Genomic DNA, 8,013 nt, shown 5'->3' on the forward strand with positions numbered 1-8,013 from the left:
ATACTGTACTCTTATGTTTTTTCCATACTATACTTACCTCAAACACCTCATTTCACTCTTTTATGTCCCTTATTGGTGTGAATATGTTGTGTCTTAGGTGCTATGCATGTGCAGTAGGGTGTTTTTCTGAGTTAGGCTAGGTTAGAGTCCATAACTACCAGTCAAGGAGCCAGGGACTTGTAAGAACCCAGAATGTTTAATATTGTATGAACCTACCTCAAAAACCTCATTTTATGCTTCTTTTGCATTTATTTCAGTCTTTTATGTCCCTTATTGGTGTGATTTGGGTCTTAAATAGGTGCCATGCATGTCCAGAGGGAGTTGTATAGGTGTTTTTCTGAGTTAGGGTCCATAAGTACAAGTCCAGAAGGCTGGGGCCCAATATCCGGACAGGACCACTATCTGGACATGCCTATGGCTCTATTACGTCGGATATTGGAGGGATTACTTATATATATATATATATATATATATATATATATATATATATATATATATATATATATATATATATATGTATATATATATAGATAGATAGATAGATAGATATATAATATATATATATATATATATATATATATATATATATATATATATATATATATAAGGGAAGAGATTGGGAGAATGTTTGTTAGAAGAAATTTGGATGTGTTAGCTTTGAGTGAAACGAAGATGAAAGGGAAGGGTGAGTCTATGTTTGGAAGTGTGAATGGAAGACTGTCAGGTGTTGATAGAGGAAGGGCAAGAGTAGGTGTGGCCTTGTTAGTGAGTCCAGAAGTACAGCAGTGTGTGATTGAATGGAAGGAAGTGTCATCGAGACTGATGTGGGTGAAAGTGAAATTTGAATGTGAGTTGTGGGTATTTGTGAGTGCATATGGGCCTGGTAGTGAAAGGAATGAAGAAGAGAGGAAGTCTTTCTGGAATGATGTTGATGAATGTCTGCAGAGTTTTGGAGCGAATGTGAATGTGGTAATGATGGGAGATCTGAATGCTAGAGTGGGAAATGTAGCAGTTGAAGGTGTAGTTGGTATCTATGGTGTGCCTAGAAGGAATGAAAATGGGGAGCGAGTGATAGGGTTGTGCATTGAGCGAGAGATGGTGATTGGAAATCCCTGTCTGAGAAGAAAGATATTTATAAGTATACATGGGTGAGACAGGAGGGTGGAAGGATTGTTGACAGAGCATTAATGGACCATGTGGTTGTGTCTAGGATTGTAATAGGAAGATTGTTGGATGTGAGAGTTTTGAGAGGGGGGGGGTGGAGGTATGTCTGACCACTACCTGGTGGAGGGAAAGTTCAGAGTACGTAAGAAATGGGTGACAGCTAGAAGAGTTAGGTGTGGCAGGGAGGTTTCGAAAGTGAGTGAGTTGGATAAAAGAGAGAAGATGATAGAGTATCAGGAGAAATTGAAAGATGAGAAGAATGCAGTGAAAGATCAGGAAAATGGCAGTATGGAGGAGGAATGGCAGTTGTTTAACCAGTGGCGTCCCATCGACGTGAATTAACGTCCACACGTTTTGTCACTGCCAATCCTGTTGACGTTCATAAACGTGAATCAATTGCAAGGTCCCTAATTTGCACAATTTTCAATTTTCGCGAGTCATTTTTGGTACGTATACACGGGACACCTTCCTCTACAAGATGCCAGGCAGGGACAATGCCTTACTCAGCATGACCTCCCCTCCCCAGCATACCATTGTCTCAACAATTCACCTGTTACCAGTGACCTGGCCAGTAAAGCCATGTCATGCCACGGTACGAAATTCAGGGCCAGAGTGATTCCCCAATCGATGACAACGTGGAGGACAAACTTTATGGAGCATTAGAGGAAGAAACAGCCAGAAATGATGATCAGGTAATGTTGCCAATAAAGGTCAGGTATGTTGATGTGTTTCATGAGTGAAACAATGCTTATATTGCCTATATTACTGTGTGAAAACCAATATTCTCTCGTACTACATATAAATTCGTACCAAATAAATAAATAAATACCGTTTATGAGTGGTGTGGAATGGTTACACTCCCATAGAACTCGTTTTCTTTGGAGCCAGCCTGACAGAAAACACAGTAAGGTGAGGAGGTACTGCTACCTGTTTCGAGTATTTTAAGGGAACTCTAGAACACTACCGCAGCTAACGCCAGACGTTTATATTAAACTTAGAGCTATAAAAGCCTGAGAGTATGCATACATTTACCATTAACCTTATGACCAGGGCTACTGTAGTACCGTATACTTTTCCACCTAATGGCAGATTATTTCTTTAGCTAACAGTGTGTCCTAAGAACTTGAATGTTTAACCCACCGCGTCCCGGAGACGAGAATTCACGTCCTCACATGATGTGCACTCATATCCCAGAGACGTGAATTAATGCAGCAACATTGCAAGGTCCCTAATTTGCACAATTTTCAATTTTCGCGAGTGATTTCATGAGTGATTTTTGGCACGTATACAAGGGACACCTTCCTCTATTCCTCTACAAGATGCCAAGCAGGGACAATGCCTTACACCGCATAACCTCTCCCCCCCCCCTGCACACCGTTGTCTCGGCAATTCACCTGTTACCAGTGATCTGGCCAATGAAGACATTCAGGGCCAGAGTGATTCCCCAATCGATGACAATGTGGAGGACAAAGTTTACATAGCATTAGAGGAAGAAACAGTCAGAAATGATGATCAGGTAATGTGGGAAAAAAAGATCATGAATGGTGATGAGTTAGTGAGTGAAACATTGCTTATAATGCCTATATTACTGTTTGAGAACCAATATACTCTTGTACTACATATAAATACGTACCAAGTAAATAAATACTGTTTATTAGTGGATAAAATAGTTACCCTCCCACAGAATTCGTTTTCTTTGGTGCCAGCCTGTTAGAAAACCCAGTCAGGTAAGGAGGTATTCGTACCTAGATCGAGTTTTTAAACCTCAGGTGAGCGATTTCTCTATGAATTTTCGATGTTTCTCACCAAAAGCGGATGTTTGAGCCAAAAAAAAAAAGGTCCAAAAATGTCGGGACTGGGGCGTACCACTGCCCAGAAAACGTCGGGATGGGGCGGATTAAATCTAGTTATCTTTTCCATAACTGTGGTGGCTCCAGCTTCTGTTTGCCTTATTCTCTTCTCTTTCCACTGTCCTTCCCTTTACCTTCACCCTTTCAATTCTTGCCTTCAAGTATGAGCTTGACTTCCTTTCTCTCTTATCCAATCTTCCTTAGTGTTTCCTGATCGCATCTCGGTCCGGGAAATATCACTCCATCTTTCTTCTTCTATTCGCTTTCAACTGTCCAATCATTCTTGTAATAGCTACGTCCTCCTGCCTCCTTGCAGGGAATAATTTCCTGCTAAATTCTTTCCTATTTCACTGCATTCAATCAAACTTGAGTTCCTGAGAAATTTCCTCCTCTGTCTTTCCACGTAATCATTATCTCTTCACTCTCTGCTCAGATCCACTTTGCCGGACTCCCATTTTTCTTCTCGCATTTCCTCCTACTTCTCATTCACTCTCTGCCACCATTCTTTCTTCGTTTGGGGGGCCTTGTTTTAAGTTTTTTTTTTTTTTTTTTTTTTTTTTTTTAATAACAGAACGGAGGAAGGAAAAACAAATGGAGAAAAAAAAATAATCCATACACCAGATTACTGGTGTCCTCTGTTCATAAAATATCTGTAACAGTTAGACTTGAAGAGTTGTAGGTTGAAATTTGGAGGAAAACAACTCTGGGGAAGCGAGTTCCAGAGAGATGCAGTTCGGGGAATGAAAGAATTCTGATAGGCAGAAGTTCTGCAATATGGTTGAGTGACATTCCAGTCATGAGCGCTACCAGATGCCCGTGTAGCACGAGGGAAGGCATGGAGAGGTGGCACCATGGATGCAACTTCGTCTGAGCATTTGCCAAAAAATATCTGTAAAATAATGCAAGGGAGGCAACATTCCTTCTTACTTGCAGGGGAGGTAGTTTATATGTAATGGCAGGGTTGTTAATGATTCTAACAGCTTTATTCTGAATTTTGTCTAGTTGCCTTAATGCAACCTCTCCACAACCATTCCACAAGGGTGAGCAATATTCAAGCTGAGAGCGCACATGACTCTTATAAATTATAGCTAACTGCTCATCGGCGAAGAAGTTACGGACTCTGTACAATAATCCAAGTTTCTTTGAGGCGGTTTTAGCAAGTGATCTGACATGAGAGGTCCAGCTGAGGGCACTGTTAAGTGAGACACCAAGAACTTCAATACTTTTGGAGATGGGAATATTAGTAGCACTGAAGGTAATGTACGAGTCTGGCAATATCTGTCTATTGGTAAACTGTATATATTTAGTTTTACTAGCATTAAAAGAGACAAGGTTGTTTTGTCCCCATTCACTGATTGTAGATAGATCTTCATTTATGGAGATGGCTGTATTGAGTTGAGAGGTAGAGATATTAGACTTTGTAAATGGATGTCTGAGTGTGAATGAACTATGTAGTGTTGAGTCATCTGCATATGAGTGAATGGGATTGTGAGTGACAGATAAGAGATCATTAATATGAACCAGAAATAGGGTTGGCGCCAGAACTGATCCCTGCGGCACGCCGGCGTTAATTGAGTGGAAATTCGAATATACATCATCTACTTTTACTCTTATTTTCCTGTCACTAAGATAAGAAGAAATCAAAGGAACAAAAGACGTTAGTCCATAGCAAAGGGAGTTTGGACAGCAGGGAACGGTGCCATACTCTGTCAGAAAGCTTTAGAGATATCAAGAGCTACTGCATGAGTTTCTCCAAAAAGATCTATTGATTGATGGATGGTATGAGTTAAGAGATTGAGTATGTCAATGGTGGATCTTTCGTGGCGAAAACCGTATTGTCTATCATTAATTAAGTTGTTGGATTCAAGATGTTTAACAATATGCTTATTAATTAAAGTTTCAAATACCTTACCAAGAGAAGATGTGATAGCTATTGGTCTGTAATTGGAGGGGTCAGACGAACTTCCTTTCTTCGGAACTGGGTGGATATTGGCTTCTTTCCATGAATTTGGGAATAAAGAAGTACGTATGCATAGTCTGAATAATTTAGCTAGGACAGAGGCAAGTTCAGGGGAACACTTTTTCAAAACAATTGGCGGAATTCCATCTGGACCTGGAGCTTTGTTGGTAGGTAAATTGTCTAGGATGGATTTTACAAATCTTGTCTGTATTTTAAGTGGGGCAATTTCGGGAGAATCAAGTTCCAGTACTGAGACATTCTGGCTGGTATCATCTATGGTAGAGTTTCTTGCAAAGATATCTGCTTTCCCACGTGGGTCATTTGTAATATTGCCATCTGAAGATTTTAGTGGGGGAATGGAAGATGACTTGTTAAAGTTATTATTGAAAGAATTAAGAGTTGACCAGAATATTCTATTGTCATTAGGGTTGTTAAGTAGTTTTGATGCTTGCTTTTGAAGAAAGTTTGATTTAGATAGATTTAATACAGCTTTTGCATGATTTCTAGCAATTTTAAATTGGGAGAGTGATTCAGGTGTTTTTGATTTTAAGTAAGAGTTATATGCTAATGACTTTTGGGCTGTTGCTCTGGCACAATTGCCATCAAACCATTTTGGAGAGTTTGATCTTTTAGTGAATTGTTGACTTGGTATGAATAAATCCATACCAGCTAGTATTAAGTCACAAATGTGGGACTGGGTAGAATTGGGATCACTAGAGAAGAAAGACTGCCATGGAACATCAGCAAGATAATTTCTAAATCCATCCCAGTCTGCCCTGTCAAAGTGCCATCAGGTCACCCTGACAGGTTCGGAATGGGGAGGTGTAGGAGGGTTAACTAATGAGGCTTTGATGAGATTGTGGTCAGAGGATCCAAGTGGTGACAGTACCTCTATCCTGTATTGATCTGGATTATTTGTCAAGAATAAATCCAAGAGATGGGCATTATGGTCAGGGTTATCAGGTATTCTGGTTGGTTGCTTTACCAACTGGGTGAGATTAAACGATTCCGCAAAACTATCGCATTCTAGACCAGCGTCGTCAGTCCGGGCAGAATGCAATAGCCATTCAACATTGTGTATGTTAAAATCACCCAAAATGGTAATTTCATTGCCAAGGGCAAGGTCAAGGTTACTCAACTGAGTGGATATGGAATCAAATACACTGGGTTCCGAAGAAGCATTGGGGGAACGATAAACTACACAGATATATTTGGTAATGTTTTGGCAATTTAATTTATATAATGAGTAATCAAAACTGGATGAAGTGAAGTTTAAAATAGTATCAACTGCATATTGGGATTTGATATAACAACAGGTGCCGCCCTTGTTTCGAAAGTTTGTAAGGAGATGGTAACCGGGAAAACAAAATGGAGATATATCGGTAGAGGGTGAGATTTGTGGTTCTGTGAGAAAAAGGGCCAAAGGGGATATGGACTGAAGGAAAAAATGAACTGAGTTTAAATTCGTGGTAAGGCCGCGGATGTTGGTAAAGAAATAAAGGCCACACCGTCACCTCTTCGCCGACGAGTTTTTCCGGAAATAGCAACAGTCGCTGCTGGCACAGTCGCTTGATAGCGACCGGGAGGACCCTGTGCCTCCAGCCCTACCCTGCCGGTGGTGGCAATCCGAGATACCACCTCATTTGATTGTGAGATTGCAGCGGCCATTACTAAAGATGTGAATAGAAGGTGTGATATGTTATGCGCATGTAGTGTGGTGTAGACAGTTGAAGGTAGAGGTATCATGAGAGCATGCTGGCCTACTCTCTGTGTAAATGAATTCACTGAAAATGTTCAGAAAAGGGAGATGGTCAGGATCAAGTCCTGAGGGCTGGTGAAACGGGAGCTCGAGCTCTCCCTATCACCAGCTTGCCATCAACCTCGGGAGTACTGCCCTGTTCGACTGGTGCTACAGTCTACTCCCTCCGTCCTCTTCCCCATATCTGCATATCTTTTAGTATCACTTATTATCTTTCTTAAAGTTCATGAACCTTAACTTGGTTGATTCGTCTTTTTGGTGTTTACTTTCTGTAGTTGAGTAGTAGAATACAGCAGTACTACTGCTGTACAGTCCCCGACAAAACTGACGCCCCTTGCCCTGCGCTATACTGAACCCGACACCACTGATACAGAGTCAATGAAGCATCGTGATCTGGTTCATGTTTGATCTAAAAGATGGCGCAGCAGTCAAGTGGGAGGGATGGGTAGTGACTGAGGGGTAGAACAAGGGGGTAATTGGGGAGTGGGAGAGCCAAGGTGGATAATGAGTGATTTCATTATTATTATCTTTAGTGGGTCGAAATTTGCCTGACAAGTAATTACATACGAAAGAGGTATCTGATAAGATAATTGTCAGTGTTAATGGCACCATTAACCTCGTAGCAGAGAAGAGACGAATGTTGGTATTAGTCAGCAGTTTAGGTAATGCAGCAGCTTGGGGTTGGCTAGTGCTAAGCGGCAGAGGTGATGAGGGATGCACCACATCACACAGGATTCAGAAGTGTGCAGACACCGCTACAGAGTAAGTATATTGTTGTCTTGCGTTCATGGTTATTTGTTAAGGATATAAATGTAATGGCAACTGAACACTATGCCTGGTTATTAAGAGAATACTTCTATCCTCTAAAGGCATCCATTGGTAAACAGTTGGTGAGAATATGAAACTGTCAATTAAGTAAAGATTTGCATCCTATGTAATTAAAAGTCAAATAACATATTTAATACCCTTGATAAATAATACTCATTGTGCTATGAGGAGACTCCTAGTTCATTTCTTATATTTGTTAACAGATATGGCTGCAAGACATGATAATGCTCCAGAGCTAGTGGCACAGCGAGGACGGATGGTTGGTAAGTGGCAGACTGGGATGCTGGTTAGGCGGATCGCAGAACACACGGGAGTGTCGGTCAAAACAGTGCGAAGATGGATTCGGAGGTGGGAAGAGGAAGGGCATCTCCGGTCACGTCCGCGTAGAGGTCGACCACGCGCCACTACCCAAGAGCAGGACAATGAAATTGTAGAGGCAGTTGTAGAGCGTC

Source organism: Coenobita brevimanus, chromosome 23, assembly GCF_032717465.1.
Source record: "Coenobita brevimanus isolate Jiangsu-jjx chromosome 23, ASM3271746v2, whole genome shotgun sequence".
Taxonomy (NCBI): domain Eukaryota; kingdom Metazoa; phylum Arthropoda; class Malacostraca; order Decapoda; family Coenobitidae; genus Coenobita; species Coenobita brevimanus.